The sequence below is a fragment of the Nannospalax galili genome, unplaced genomic scaffold (genome assembly GCF_000622305.1).
Source record: "Nannospalax galili isolate Female #2095 unplaced genomic scaffold, S.galili_v1.0 scaffold43, whole genome shotgun sequence".
In the NCBI taxonomy this organism is placed as follows: Eukaryota; Metazoa; Chordata; class Mammalia; order Rodentia; family Spalacidae; genus Nannospalax; species Nannospalax galili.
The window spans coordinates 1620062-1636446 of record NW_008353342.1 but is presented as its reverse complement, the minus strand read 5'-3'; the positions used below and the strand labels follow the sequence as shown (position 1 = coordinate 1636446).

The 16385-nt window shown below is 47.0% G+C and overlaps 2 pseudogenes; both read left to right on the top strand.

Moving 5' to 3' along the window:
• The window catches only part of LOC103748021, a 27080-nt pseudogene extending 16320 nt beyond the window's left edge, over nucleotides 1–10760 (top strand).
• A 2377-nt stretch (nucleotides 10761–13137) lies between these two features.
• LOC103748020 lies at nucleotides 13138–15775 on the top strand (annotated as a pseudogene).
• The last annotated feature ends 610 nt before the right edge of the window (nucleotides 15776–16385 follow it).

Sequence of the window (16385 nt, the reverse complement as noted above, 5' to 3'; positions counted from 1 at the left end):
TTCTTTCTTTAAAGATTTAAAATTTTCATTGTAGAGCTCTTTAATGTCTTTGGTAAGGTTTATTCCAAGGTATTTTATGTTTTTTGCAGCTATTGTGAACGGGAGTGTTTCCATGTGCTCTTTCTCTGATTGCTTGTTATTGGTATATCGAAAGGCTATAGACTTTTGTAAGTTATTTTTGTGTGTAAGTGTACTGCCTGAATGTATGTAAGTGTACCTGTGTCATGCAGTGCTCACAGAAGACAGGAGAAGGCATCAGATCCCCTGGAACTGGAGTTAATAGAAGGTGTTTAGCTGTCATGTGGGTGCTGGAAATCAAACCCAGGTCCTCTGCAGAAGCAGCTAGTGCCACTGAGCCATCTCTCTCCAGCCCCACCAAGCCATTTGTTGAAGTGATTTTATAAGTTACTGTGCTGGATAGTTTAGTGTCAACTTGACACCCCTGGGTTGAGGGAGCCTCAATTGGGGAATTGCCTCTATTGGACTGGCCTGTGGCCGTGTCTGAGGGGCATCTTCTTGATGAGTGATGTGGGAGGGCCCAGCCCACCGTGGGTGGTGCCGCCCCTGGGCAGGTGGGCCTATGTTGCATAAGAAAGCAGGCTGAGCAGGAGCCAGGATAGCAAGCCAGTAAGCAGGACTCCTCTATGGTCTGTGCTCCAGCTCCTGTTTCCAGGTTCCTGCCCTGAGTCCTTACCTTGGGCTCATGGATGAACTGTGACCAGGGATATGTAGGCTAAATAAACCCTTTCCTCCCCAAGTTGGTATTGGTCAGAGTATTTTGTTACAGCAATGAAGAAACAAACTAGGACAGAAATTGATATCAGAGAGTGGGGTATTGCTGTGACAGACCTGACCCAGTTGTTTTGGGGAGGATTGTGGAAGTGTTTGGAACTTTGGGCTGGAAAAGCCATTGAGTGCTCAGTTTGTTGCAGTGGAACCTGGTACAGTTATGCTGAAAGAGTTGTAGATGATGGAGGCCTGGCTTGTGAAGCTTCAAAGGGAAGCGGAGTCTATCAGAGCTGTTTGTGTGAGATTTTATATTGAGAATCTGTGGGTTCTGGTTGGCTGGGGCTAAAGAATCAGCTGTGATTAAGAAGAGACCAGAACCTGAAGTAAAACCTTGGCTTTACTGGGACAACTGATATTGGTTAGCTGGGGTTGAAAAATCAGCTGTAAGTAACAAGAGACCAGCATCACTGTGGTGGAGTCTTCTGGGAGGTATTTCCTCAGGGTCAGCACACAGAGGGGACCCGCACCTCTATTTCAAGCTGGAAGCAGGGCTTGGTAATGTGTAGCATGGTTCTGGTGTTGAAAGCGTGAAGGGGTCATAGAGAGCTGCTGAGGCTTGGCACTCAGAGGCCAGGAAAGGCCATAGATGGAAGTGCTGCTTCAGTTGCAGCAAAGACCCCAGAATTGAAGGGGTCATGGAGAGAAACTGAGGCTTTGCACCCCAAGAGGCAAGAAGAGGCCATTGGTGAAGGTGTAGCCTCAGTTTCAGTGGCAACCCCAGCTTTTTGGAGATGCCGGGACCATAGGACAACCACTAAGGACAGCAATAGGCACAGGTGTGGAATGGAGCTGGCCTGAGTCTGTGAGTTGAGCTGTGTGTGCTGTGGACAGCAGAGTCAGAGAGGTGGATCTGCCAGAACACTTTGGAGCCCAGATCATGAATGAATCTCAGATGTCCAGACTTGAGCTACTTTGCCGGACTTTGGTTTTGCTTAGGTGTTCCCGATTCTTCCCTTTGAAATAAGACAGTACTTGTTTTGGATTTTACAGAAGCCCAGCCACAGTTGAGACTTTTAAAAGAGACTATGGACTTTAAAGTGTTTGGATTTTTTTTAAGGACTCTGGGGTTTTTAAGGTTGTACTGTCTTAGTTGTGGTATTAACATTATATCTTGAACTTGAGCTGAGGATGATCTTGAACCCCTGATCCTTCTGTCTCTGTGTGCTGGATAGCTTTAGTGTCAACTTGGCACACCTGGCTTGAGGGAGCCTCATTTGGGGAATTTCCTCTATTGGACTGGCCTGTGGCCATGTCTGAGGGGCATCTTCTTGATGAGTGATGTGGGAGGACCCAGCCCACTGTGGGTGGTGCCGCCCCTGGGCAGGTGGGCCTATGTTGCATAAGAAAGCAGGCTGAGCAGGGGCCAGGAGAGCAAGCCAGTAAGCAGCGTTCCTCCATGGCCTGTGCTCCAGCTCCTGCTTCCAGGTTCCTGCCCTGAGTTCCTACCTTGGGCTCATGGATGAACTGTGACCTGAGATATGTAAGCTAAATAAACCCTTTCCTCCCCAAGGTAGTACTGGTCAGAGTATTTTGTCACAGCAGTCTCACCAGCAGGGCACTTCTATAATGGGGCACCTTACATGCTACGTCCTGGAGAGCAGGGGCTGTGCCCTGGGGAGTATGAGGTCTTTATGATGCTCATAAGGATGGCTGGTAAAGCAGCAAATCCTGAACATCTGCGACACTAGAGCAATGACTCCCTCCAGATTCCAGTCACTGAAAAAAAAGCATTCTTGGGTGGACACAGATACAAACGTCTAGTCACTCATTTGTTCATTTGTTCCTAACTAGCCACTTTCTGCAGCCAAACCTATCTTTGGATGTTCTTACTCATAAATAAATAGACTGTACTGCCTTTGAGGTATTAGTCTCACCTGTTGTGCTCATTTTCCTCCACATGGTGGCAGGGGCCAAGCTCAGCAGCCACTGGGGAAGCAGGAAAGTGTGTGCTGAGGGACTGCTCAGGGCTGGACCGCCTCCTCTCTGGGTCTCTCTCCATTGTCCTTCCCTGCACTTCTTTTTGTGCTGGCCAGCTTCTAGAACAAGGGTACCAGGTCAGTGATCCCTAGTTGTGTAGAACTGGAGAAGACCATGTTACAGAAAACAAGAAAACATCCCAAAGAGGAGTGATTAAAGACCTGATACAACTGCACTCCATTTTGACAAACGGCACAGATTTTTAATTTTTAATTTACTGTCCACACTATTTCCAAATTATTTAAGTGAGCTGACAAGGGAGTGAAGAGAGAATGACTTTGGAACAAGAACCACTTGGAACAAAAGGAAAGATGAACACTGAGTATAGATGAAGAGATGGGAAGCCAGGGAGTGAAAGAGAGGCCAGATTAGAGAAGGGGTGGAACAGCAGGTAACAGGGTAGTGACACAGATAGTGTGCTGTCCTAGTTTCCTCCTGTTGCTGTGACAAACACTTAGGGGAAGAGTTTATTTCAGCTTCCAGGTCACAGTCCATCACTGAGGGAAGTCAAGGCAGGAACTCAAGCAGGAACTTGAAGCAGAAACCATGAAGGAGCACTACTTGCTAGCTCTCTGGCCTCATGCTTAGCTAGCTTCCATTGCTTAAAAATAGTTATTATCACTGGGGGTAGTAGCACACGCCTTTAATCCCAGCACTTGGGAGGCAGAGGCAGGTGGATCTCTGTGAGTTCAAAGCCAGCCTGGTCTACATAGTGAGTTCCAGGACAGCTGCGGCTACAGGGAGACCCTGTCTCAAAAAGACCAAAAACAAAACAAAACAAAAATAGTTATTATCATGTGTATATGGTGTTTAGTATTGTCATAGTAATGTAAAATAATATTTATTTAATTAGAGTTATACAGCCATTATATGTGGGCTTTAGAAACAATTTAAATGAATTTAGAATTTGTTACAACAAATTTTAGAGCTTAGAGAAATGGCTCAGCAGCTAAAAGCACTGGCTGTTCTTGCAGAAGACCTGGTTTGGTTTCTAGCACCCACATAACAGCTAATAACCATCCATAACTCCAGTTCCAGGGGATCTGACACACTCTTCTGGCTTCCACCAGCACGGCACCTATGTGATACCCTTACATGAGGCAAAACACTCATACACATAAAATAATAAGTAAAAAAAATTTTAAAGACAACTTTTATTGAATGTTAAAAGCCCGATAAACAAAAAATATAAATAATTTTCTTGAGAAATCATAAAACTCGTGCAAGTTTCTGTTTGTCTTTTGAGACAGGTTCTCATATAGCTCAGGCTGGTCTGGAACCCTCTTTGTAAGTAGCTGAGGCTACCCTTGAACTCCTGTTGCTGCTGGCTCTACCTTCCAAGTGCTGGATTGCAGATATGGCCCACTGAGCCCTGCTAAAATACTTGGTTTTTTAAGCTAGGTGGTTTTTTTTGTTTGTTTATTTTGTTTTGTTTTGGTAAATCTTATTTAAAGGCAGAGTAATATACCTTAAGAGAACCTTACTGCTTAATATAGAGGTTTAAGCTCTTATTTTATATCAGTATATTGAATTTTGACCTTAAAACATTAAATTATAACCAATTTAAACATACAGCATGCTTTAAGTTCCATCCTTCACAAATCTTTTCTCCTGAAATTTTGTGTTACATTTATTTTATTTATGTGTATGTGTGGTGTGCATGCATGGAGATTAGAGGACTACTATTGGGAGTTGGTTCTATCCTTCTACCATGTGAATCCCAGGACTGAACTCAGGTCATCAGGCTCCAAAACAAGTACCTTTACCTGCTGACCATCCCACCAGCCCTCACAAGCCTTTTAACCTTCAGGTTTTAATTTTCTTTCTCATTTTATTTTGGGATGATACTTTCTTATTTTTTATTTTTTTAAATTATTTTCTTTTTATTATTTATTTCATGCGTAATGAGTGTATTGCCTGCATGTATATAAGTGCACTCTGTGTCATGCAATGCCCACAGAGGTCAGAAGAGGGCATCAGATCCCCTGGAACTGGAGTCATGAACTGTTGTTAGCCACCATGTGGGTAATGGGTAACTCGGGTCAAGAGCAGCCAGTGCTCCTAACCACTGGGCCATTTCTTCATCCCCAGGAAGATGCTATTTTTATAGGACAAAACTGCATTTTATCACATAAAATCATCTTTCATTTAAAAATATTTCCCATACCAGGTATATTGGTGCACACCTTTAATCCCAGCACTTGGGAGGCAGAAGCAGGTGGATCTCTGTGAGTTTTAGGTCAGCCTGGTCTACATAGTGAGTTCCAGGCCAGCTGGGGCTACAGGGAAACCCTGTCTCAAAAAAAAAAGAAAGAAAAAATTTTTACTTAGTATCAGTAATATATTTTTAGGTCAGCAGAGGGCGTCAGATCCCCTGGACCTGGAGTTACAAATGGTTGTTAGCCACCATGTGGGTGCTGGAAATCAAACCTGAGTCCTCTCCAAGAGCAGTCAGTGCTCTCAACCACTGAGCCATCTCACCAGTCCCCTGGGGACATTTTTTATCTATTTTTATTAACTAGATTACTACTTGTTGGCTACAAGGTAAGGCACTTTTAAAATTATTTATTTATTTATTTATTTATTTATTTATTTATAAGCAGATGAGTGTTTTGCCTGCATATATGCAGTATACCACGTGAATGCAATGCTCACAGAGGCCAGAGGAGGCATCAGTTTCCCTAACTGTCTAGAGTTACAGTTGTGAGTTGCTTGGTCTTCTGTAAGAACAGTAAGTGCTCTTAGCTTCTGAGTCATTACTCCAGCCCTAGGTAGATCAGGCTGGCCTTGATCTCACAGAGATCCATTTGCCTCTGCCTCCCAAGTGCTGGCATCAAAGGTGTGGGCCACTATGTCTGGCAACTTTTTGATTAAATAGTTCTAGTATAATTTGGGTTTTCTCTTGAAGACATAAAACCCTGGATAGAGAACAACTCATACTACTTGTGCGAGTGCCCATAAAGTATTAAGGCTTCTTCCTTTCCTTCCATTTCCCTTTATTTCCTTTCCTTTTTCTTTTTTTTTCTCTTCCCTTTACTTTCCCTCCCCTCCCCTCCCTTCCCTTCCCTTTTTCTGGTGGAGGTCACTATCTTCCCAATGATGAAGACTACATCACAAGGATAAGGACCCTGAACAGAAGGAGAAACCAAGGTGTTCCTCTGTCTACTTTGAGTGGGTATGCCCTCCCCAACTCTGTACCCTTCTGCAAGGGGAGATCTCCCCATGTCATTATTATCATCTGGGGAAGCATCCCTTCTGGTATGCTGTGACCTTTCTGGCCCTGCCAGAGGGCATCCTCGCCCTTTAGAGCACACAGTACCTGTGTGAAGAGGGTCTCTTTTCACAATGTAGTGTCCCTTTCTGGATGAGCCCCTAACCGTATACCTCTGGTCTTAGAGTCCTGCTAGGAGGCCTTGAATTCATTCATTCATTGAGTTCCTGCCTAAGGTTCCTGGTTCCCTCAGTTTGACATCACCCCAATTCCAATCACCCCAATTCATGATCATGTCTCATGACCCTGGAACAGAAGGACACTCAAGAAGGACATGAAAATCCCTAGCCTTGCACTCCCAGAGTTCTATTAGCAGTTAAGGAGATGTTCAATATGGCCAGTGGATATGGCAAAGTCAGGAATCCCCAGAATCTAGGCCTGCAGAAGAAAGGCTTGTAGTTAGTTAAGGACTTGGTGATCATGGAAAGTGTGAGAATGAAATCACGTGGAACAGCTTTTAGCTGGGTGTCAGCCTTGAGTACCCAATAGATAATGGCACACAGGCTTAGTACCAGTGTTCACAAACTGCAGACTATGCATGTTGGAATGGCCATGGGCAGAGAAGGGAAGAGCAGAGCAAACCTATGGCCTAAGAGATCAAAGACCCTGAGGGGGGACCAACAGAGCAGGGTCAGTTGGAGCAGACTGTAGGGTAGAAGAGCAGGTGGTGCCATGATCAGAGAGCCCAACCTGACCTCTCAGAGCCAGAGCAGAGGAACAGAGGGGCCAGTCAGCTGTGGGGCTGTCCTGGGGCCACTGCAGTAGGGAGGCGAGCAGGGAGCAGAAGGGTCTGGTGACAGTTGCCTTTAGAGAGCTAGATAGACTCATTCAAAGCCAGAGTTAAGAAAGATGGTTACATAAGGGCTACATAGGAAATTCCAAGATAGCCTGGCAGCACAGTAAGATACTGTCTCTAAAGAATTAGATTTTGTTTATTTTAAAGAAATAATATAAAAATTTTATTAAAAAGAAATTTATGAGACTGGAGAGATGATTAAAAGCATTGGCTGCTCTTGCAGAGGACCCAAGTTCAGTTCTTAGTACCCACATGGCTGCTAATACCCATCTGTAAGTCTATTTCCAGGGGAATCTGACACCCTCTTCTGGCCTCCGTGGACATTGTATCACATGGGTGCACTTACATACATGCAGGCAAAACACTCATTCATACACATAAAATAAAAATAAAAAATAAAAAGGAATCTATGCTGGTTGTGGTGGCACATCCCTTTAATCCCAGCACTCAGGAAGCAGAGGCGGGAGGATCTCTGTAAAATCAAGGTCAGCCTGTCTCAAAAAATCAAAGAAAAAAAGAAAGACAGATATTGAGGGGCTGGAGAGATGGCTCAGCAGCTAAGAGTTAAGAGTGATTTGCTGCTCTTCTAGAGGACTGGCGCCTCTAGGTTCGAGATCCGTCAGCTGCCGGGTCACGAGGGGAGGTGCGGGAACGGCGAAAGCAGGGTCTTCACGAGTCGTTGTTTATGAAGGGACAGCCCCCTCCAGAGAGACTGAATCGTAGGCAGTAAGACACAGAACTCAGCTCAGTCAGACTCAGTGGTACAGCTCCTTTATTCAGTGACTCAGCTCGGCTCCAGGTCTTAGTGATTCAGCTCCGATTAATTAGGGGAAACCAGGATATTTATTCTGTGGGGCAGTGGCAAAAGCCTTAGTGGATAGGTGCTTTCAGGATGTCCCATTTGCATGTGGTGGTGGGCTTCTGCCAAGCTGCCAGACATTGCCTGATTATCACACAGGAAAACCTGGCAGTTCCTATGCCAGAGGCCATGTATCTGTGACAGCTACTTCAAAGATGAGTCAGGAAGAGAGTAGGAGGGCACCCTGCTGGGAAAAGGAGTCTCTGCATAAGAACGCCGAGCCCCTTGGGCTATCCGGACATGGAGAGACTTCAACTTAACACAGCAGGGGTCCCCAACAGAGGACCAGAGCTTGGTTCCCAGCACCCTTGTAGGGTGGCTCACAATAACCTGTAACTCCAGCTCCAGAGGCTCTGACACACTCATCTGGCACCTGCACAAATGTACACATGCCCATCACAACACACACATACACATTAATAAAAACAAAAGTATTAGAGCTGGAGAGATGGCTCAGCAGTTAAGAACACTGGTTATTCCTGCAGAAGACCCGGATTCGAATCCCAGCACTCACATGGCAGCTAACAACTGTCTGTAACCCCAGTCCCAGGGGATCTGACAGCCTCTTGTGTCTTCCGCCAGCATTGCACAACACAGGTGCACTTACCTACATGCAGACAATACACTCATAAACATAAATTTTAAAAAAAGAGATCACAGGGCATGGTGGCACCCACCTGTAGTCCCAGCACTTGGGAGGCAGAGGCAGGCGGATCTCTGTGAGGTCAAGGCCAGCCTGGTCTACATAATGAGTTCCAGGACAACTGGGGCTACAGGGAGACCCTGTCTCAAAAAGACTGAAAGAAAAAAAAAAGACTCCCCAAAATAGTAATAAATTAAAAATATTTTTAAATATTTTTGTTTATTTATTTATTTATTTATTTATTTATTTATTTATTTATTTATTTATTTTTGAGTCAGGTCTCCCTGCAGCAACAGCTGGCCTGGAGCTCACTATGTAGACCAGGCTGGCCTAGATCTCATAGAGATCCTGAGGACTGGGATTAAAGTCATGCACCACCACACCCGGTTTCAAAAATAAATATTTAAAAAGATCTATTTCATATGCTACAGAGAATATTGGTATGTTATAATTTTGACATAGACTTTATAAAGAAGTTGAACAGTAAGAAGCCCTTTAAAAATATGCTGGGCATGGTGGTTCACACCTTTAATCAACCAGCACTTGGGAGCAGAGGCAGGCGGATCTGTGTGAGTTCGAGGCCAGCCTGGTCTACATAGTGAGTTCCAGGACAGCTGGGGCTACAAGAAGGCCCTCTCTCAAAAAAGACTCTATCTATCTATCATCTATCTATCTATCTATCTATGTATATATATATATATATGTATGTATATGTATGTATGTATGTATCAGCTGTAGGCTGGGTGTGGTGGCGCATGCCTTTAATCCCAGTACTCAGGCAGCAGAAACAAGTGGATCTCTGTGAGATCTAGGCCAGCCTCGTCTGAGTTCCAGGCCAGCTGGCTCCCTGTCTCAAAAAACAAACTAACCAACTTGCCAAATATCCCCAATTATTTTTGTTTATAAGTGCTGTCTTGCCAGAGAACCCAGAGCGCAAGTACCGGGGTCCCCCAACCCAGCTGGGAGGGCGCATATCCCCAGGGAGGCTGCGAGGTCTTCGTGGGCAAGAACCGGCCTGACGCGTACGAGGATGAGCTGGTGCCCGTGTTCGAGACGGTGGGTCGCATCCACGAGCTGCACCTGAAAATGGACTTGAATCGCAAGAACCGTGGCTACGCCTTGGTTATGTACTGCCACAAGCACTAGGCCAAGCGTTCAACACTACAGATCCGCCGGGGCCACCCGCTGGGCATGTGCTAAAGCAGCGTGGACAAGTGCAACCTCTTTATCGGAGGCATCCTCCAGATGAAGAAGCGCGAGGAGACCCTGACGGAGAGGAACGTAGGTGCATCTACAGGGCGGATAAGAAGAGCGGACGCTTTGCCTTTGTGGAGTACGAGAGCCCCCGTGCGGCGACCACAGTGCACAGCAAGCTCGTGCCAGGGCGCATTCCAGTGGACTGGGCTGAGACCGAGATGGACATGGATGAGGACGTGATGCAGACCATGAAGATCCTCTACTTATGCAACCTCACTATCGAGACTACCGAGGACACCATTAAGAATGTCTTAGGCCAGTTCAACCCGGGCTGTGTGGAGCGGTCAAGAAGATTTGCGACTTTGCCTTCGTGCACTTCACCAGCAACAAAGACGCGGTGCATGCCAAAAATAACGTCAACTGCATGGAGCTGCAGCGCTCCTGCCTGGATGTCACTCTAGCCAAACCTGTGGACAAGGAACAGTACTCCGGCTACCAGAGGCGGCCAAGGGCGGAAGTTGCACAGCTGAGGCAGTCGCATAGCAGCCCATCTACTTCTACTCCTGCGACCCCCTACTCTTTGGCCTACTACAACTATCCCTACAACATGCTCAACCAGTCCAATGGGGAGTACTTTGAGAAAGCAGGCAGCATAAGAGGCTGAGGGCAAGGTGTGGCTGGCAACAGAGCCCCAGGACCTAGGGGGTTCCTACCTTGGAAGATAGTCTACTGGTCGTGATATATAGCCGATATCACGAAGGGAGAAAGCAAGAAAAAGATATGAACTTGTGCCGAATTTGGAAATCGTTAATCCAGTTGTCATTAAACCTGGTACAGTGGGCATCCTTGCCGTCGGGACCCAGTATTTCATGTTTCAAGCAGCCCCGGCCCCTAAAATGATTGAAGATGGTAAGATTCCCCACAATGCAGCACATAATCGGCATCATTGCTGTGCAACCAGACCCAGCCAGTGCTGCTGTCGCTGCTGCTGCTTGCTGGCACCGTCATTCCTGCGGTGTCCATGCCACCATCTTTCCAGGGCCATCCAATAACTCCCGTGTACACCGTGGCTCCCAAAGTTCAGAGAATTCCCACTGCCGGCATCTACGGGGCCACCTCCAGGATTGCTACACTACAGAAAAATGCCACAGCCGCCTCGCTGTGTACCAAAGATACTGCCGGCTACATACCTCAGGCCTTCCCCACTACTCTGATTCAGTGGCCATAACCATTTGAATTGTTCAGTATGAAACTACTCTCTTTCTAATGCTCCAGTGTCTTTCCCTGCACTTCGTTTTGTGCTGACATACTTTCAGAACAAGGGTACCACATCCCTTTTGTAGATTAAAGTAGTCAATGTTACAGCAGTCACTAAAACACCACAGAGAATCACAGAATTAACAAGATTGCATTTTGATAAAGGGCACCCATTTTTTAAGTGGTATTTGAAAGCTATCCTCATTCTACAGCTGTAGATTACTTGGGATGCTACAGCACATTTACAGCTATGTCAACTAGAAAGATTACTGGCCTGTTTGCTAATCTCTGACAGAGATCATCTGGATGAATACCTTGGGTTGCCAAAAGGGTGAACAGCAAATGAGCAAATGAATCTGGAGTTAGAACCACTTGGAACATCAAGGAAAGATAAGCAATGGGCAAAGATAAAGAGATGGAGTGTCAGGGTGTGAGGGATTAAAGAACAGTTGGAGTACCAGGTAACACAGGACGGTGACATAGTGTGATCAGATAATTTACAGAGAAAACAAGGATGTTTTCAAGACTGAAAATGGAAACTGCACTACAGACTGGAGAGATGGCTCAATGGTTAAGAGCACTCAGTGCTCTTTCAGAAGGCCCAGGTTCAAATCCTAGCATTCACATGGCAACTAACAACCATCCATAACTCTAGTTCAGGTGATCCGATGCCCTCTTCTATCTTCCATGGACACTGCATGATGAGTGAATTTACATACATGTAGGCCTGACATTCATATGCATTAAAACAAACAAGCAAGCAAACAATGTGGCCCTGAGGTGTAGCTTAGTGGTTCAGCACTTCCTAGCATGCATGGGAACCTGGAGTCCATCCCAGAACCACACAAAACAAAACAACTGCAAAATATCTCAATAATTGAATTGAAACAACAGGTTAGAAGAATGGCTTTAAATTGCACAGTCACTTTAAGTACAGAGAAAATCAGGAAATCTGGTCCCTTTAGATGAGCTTTCAAAACACTCTGACAGACGTCTGTTCGCCACCTCTCCCTATCACGGGCACACTGCTGGTATTGCCCTCCTTCATCAATGACCTGCAGCATCTACCTCTGTTTGCTCTTCACCAGCAGAAGCACAAGCCAGTGGGCAGTTTATCCTTGCTGAGGGATCCTCAGAGAGCCTGCCTCTGCAGGAGTGAGCGTGCACTGCTGCTGAGACCATGGTCGGGGTCCAGTCACTCTGGGAGTGAGCAAGCCTGGCTCTGTGAGGGTCCAGGTCTCACTCTCAGAACTGCTGGGAAGGCCCTGTGTCAATGGTGCTTTATTTTCAGGCAGAAGCTGACAGCCAGGCTTGGTCTTGGCCTCTCTGTTGCCGTATATTCAGTGCCATCACTGAGGTCTGCAAATGTGTTTTTGAATACCAGCTGTGTCAATCTGCATTTCTAAGTCAGCTATGTCTGCATGTACTTTGAAAACAAACACAGTACACCTCAATTTGGAAACCATGATTGGAGGAATATTTAGATGGAAACAGGCTGTTTTTTTTTCTGAAGCAATGCTGCTGGGCCAACTTTCACCTTGGAAGTTGATGGGTGGGGTAGAGCCAGTTCTGCAGAAAGCTGCAACCCTCTGGGCTTGGACCCTAAAATGAACATGAGGGCAGGAAATTCTCCTGGCAAAACAATACAAGAGCACTCTGACATTCTGAGGGCTTTTAATACCAATATTCATATGCATGTGTGCACTCTGGATCCAGCTTCAACCTCAACTTCCCTATCTCCCACTAGAACACAGAAGCACAGGTTAAGGTAAGGGGGGGATCAGGGTTACAAATGGAATTCAGCAGTGGGCACTTTTACAATTTAATCTCCTTAGATGGCTTAGCAGTTAAGATCACTGGCTGCTCTTTCAGAGGACCTGGGTTTGAATCTCAGCACCCACATGACGGCTAACAACCCTAGGTAATTGCAGTTCCAGGGAATCTGACGTCTTCTGACCTCCTTGGGCATTGCAAAACATGGGTGCACTTACATGTATGGAAGCAATATACTTGTACACATAAAATAATAATAATACAAAAACAGTTTAATCTCCTTGAAGCTGAGACACTGTCTGCACACAGTCCTGACTCAGAAGGTTGGAATGGGAGATGTTGAGGTAACCATGTCCACTTGTGCACATGGCAAGTGAGTGGGGAAAAGTCAGCATCCCAGAAATCCCTCGTGAAGTCTTGTCTGAGGAATAGGTTCAGGTAAGTGGACCCCAGGAAGTGACTTTACTTCCCTGACAGTAGACCTAACAGAATGTGGAACCCTGGTAGCCAGGCAGTCAATTGCTCCATGCTAGTGCCAGTGGGATGGCTTGTCTGGAGACCCTATTGAGAACGGGATGTTCTCTTGTCTCCAGACCACGCAAGGTTCAGGCCTCAGGAAAGCCTGCAGACAGGGCCTTGCTGGTGTCTGGAGACACTGGGTCCACCCTCGCCTCCAACGCCTCTGGCCATTTTCCCATAGGGACAGAGAGATGACTCAGAGTAGCCAGGCGCAGAACCACACAGGCCAGGCAATTATTGTGATGTCCCCTGGTCTGTCCCAGATCCCACATGGGATGTGTGTTTGACTTTGACCGAGAACTTCCTGTGTAGTTTTTGAAGTATGGCAGTGGGTAAGTTGGCAGGTGGCCACTGAGTCCCTGTCTGGACTTTCCTTCCATGATTCTCCCCAGGATGAGAATGAGTCTGTCCTGACCCTGGATGAACCTGGAGTGCTGGGCATTAGTGCTAACAAGTTGGAGAAGCTGGTGAATTACCTGGTACCCTCCCTGCAGGGTGGGGACCCCTTCTTTGTCTCTGCCTTCCTATATACCTACCGAAGATTTGCCACTACCCAGCAGGTGCTGGACCTGCTATTCCAGAGGTGAGCACCCACTTCCCAGTCCAGAGGTCTCAGTCCCTCCTGGGTGGAGCGCACTCTGCCCCTCTCTGAGTTCATTTGTTCTAGACCATTGTCAGGATCCAGCAGCATGAGCTCAGGCAATGCTTCCCCAGGCCTGGCCCTAGGACTAGAATGTCCAGAGCTGAGGGTCTCATGTGGGTGACTATCCTATCCCTTCTTCCATGAACAAGCTCTCTACCAAAGGGCTCCATTATCTGAGGCCTAAGGCAAAGCAATATTTCCACTTGAATAAGAAGTCTAGGATTCTTTCTTGGATATCTCCAACATTGATGTATCCAGACCTGGCTAGGATTTACTCATTGCACATATATGAAATACCTGCTGTGTGCAAGCATATTCCCAAGTATGCAGCACATAATTCAGAGAATATAGACAAACCTCCACATCCCTGGGCTTTCAGTCTAGTGTTAGCCAGCTTTCTGGATAGCTTAGTTGTGGGGGACACAAAACTTTACAAGTGGCATCCTCCCTGGCCTCCTCTAGGTATGGATTCTTCCACCCTCATTGCAAAGAGGATGAACAAGTAAAGAAGTGAGTGTGCTTTGTGTCAAGAGGGAAGACACAAGTCTCCAGAGTGAGGATATCAAGGGCAGGGCCTGGACACTGCTTGGATCTCACACACCTGATTTCCACTAGAGTGCTGAGAGCTGGGCATTGCCTGCTGGGGAAGGAAAACTGTAGTGGGGAGAGGCATGGTTCTGGCAAGTGAGGATCAGGGGGAGCCTGGGGCTTAGGGGCAGCTCCTGTGGGACTTCATCCTCATTCCAGCCCATGCCAGGGAGGTTTTCTCACCTGTCCTCCATCAGAGCCTGGGCAGGAGGTATGTGGTACTCCCTACTCACATGGACCTCACAGCTCTGCCCATCGTACCTTGTGCATAATTCTAGGCAGCCTCTGCATGGGAGCCCTCTCTGCCAGGGGGCCATGGGAGGGCTGGGCCAGGATAGGCCAGGCTTCTGCCTCAGCTAACCATCACCTGCCCACAGCACCATCCATACCTTCCTGGAGACATGACTGGACATCTACCCTGAGGATTTTTTACCAGTCCTCAGACCTGTCCATCCTGAACCAGCTGATGGCCTACCTGCTTCTGAACATGCCCTGCTCAGAATTGGCTACCCGAGTTCATGCACTCCTTTCCCAGCTCCAGGACCAGAAGTCCAGTGACTCAAAGGACGAGGGTGAGGAAGCCTGGGGCAGGTCGTTGAAACCCTGTGAGGAGGGTGGGTCGCTGAAACCCTGGGCGAGGCTCCAGAGGCCTCCTTTTTGCAGGAGCTGTCACTGAACCCTGTTCTGGGCAGATGGCATTTGTGGGACAGGAACTGGGGTTCTCTGGGTCTTCCTGTCTCTAGAAAGGGTTAGGAGAAAGCCTCATGCTGGGGATCTCGTCCCTCCTGCAACTCCACTGCCCCTTCCCCTTCTAAAGCTGCCCCCATCCTTAATGTGTCTATCTCCATCCTTAGATCGGGGGAGCCACACATCTGCAGATCCTGAACATGAGGCGTATTTACCAGCAGTGAAACCAGCTGCTCTGGAGCCAGAACCAAACTGTGCTCTGGATGCCACGTGTGGCAGCAGCAGCCCAGTCAGCACATCTGCTGACTGCTATGGATCTTCTGTGTCTCTCAGCCGGTCAGGGGACAGAAAGCACTTTTCTCACCTCCCACCTTTGCTGCAGTGGGTCTGCCTCCTGAGGAAGTGGTTGCATCTGCCCCATTCTTCTTCTGGTAGCCCATCTTCTAATCGCTCTGCAGACAGTGCCAGTTCTGTCACCTCTCTTAGACTCACCTTCTGAGTTTCACCCAGCAATTCCCAACACCACAGTTGGCTTCATCTCCCCTGAAAAATTCTCTCATTTTCTGGTTCTTTTAAACGCTGTCACACCATATTAATAAAAATTTAAGTGTTTATTCTCCATCACTTGATTCAGGGTCATGAAGTCCTCTCACCTGCTGCAGTTCCTAGCAGTGGCCTCCCCAAGCACTGGAACCGCAAGCAGACCACAGGATGCCTGTGGGACATACACACAGGCCATCCTGGAGGAAGCCCCTGCTTTGACAGAATACAATTGACTGGTGAGAGAGGTGCTTGGAATCAGACAGGGGAGGCATGCTGCCATGTACTGAGGCAGTGACCCCAATAGGTAGGGACATAGACTCTGTAGCCAGCTGAACCAGGTGCCCCGATGAGCAGTCTCTGCTTTAGACTCAGCTGTGAAACTGTGCAGCTGTCCCATCTCAGGAATGGATTAAGATTAAATTTGATGGTATTGGAGCTCCATGCCACCCCCAAATGCCATGCTAAGCACATACCCACCTCACTTTGTGGCAGTATGTAGTGCATAGTTTGAAGACACATTCAGGAGTGTTCAATTCTGTCAAACTGATGATTTTCTTAATGGACTGCTAAGCTTCCCCTCAAGGGTTGGTGCTGTACCAAGAATGCTGAAGCCAAGTTTGTGTGAAAGGTAGCTTGCTTTCGGAAAAGGGATCCAGTTTGCACAATAGCCAGAGATGTAAAAGTTTTAGATTCAAAGGCCCCTTCTCTTTTCTTCTTCATTTTGCTTTTAAGTGTGTGTGCAGCCAGGAATTCAACCAGGGCCTCACAAATGCTAGACAGTTATATTACCACTGAGTTATACCCTCAGCTGTTGAACAGAGAAATTTTTTTTTTTTGTCTTTT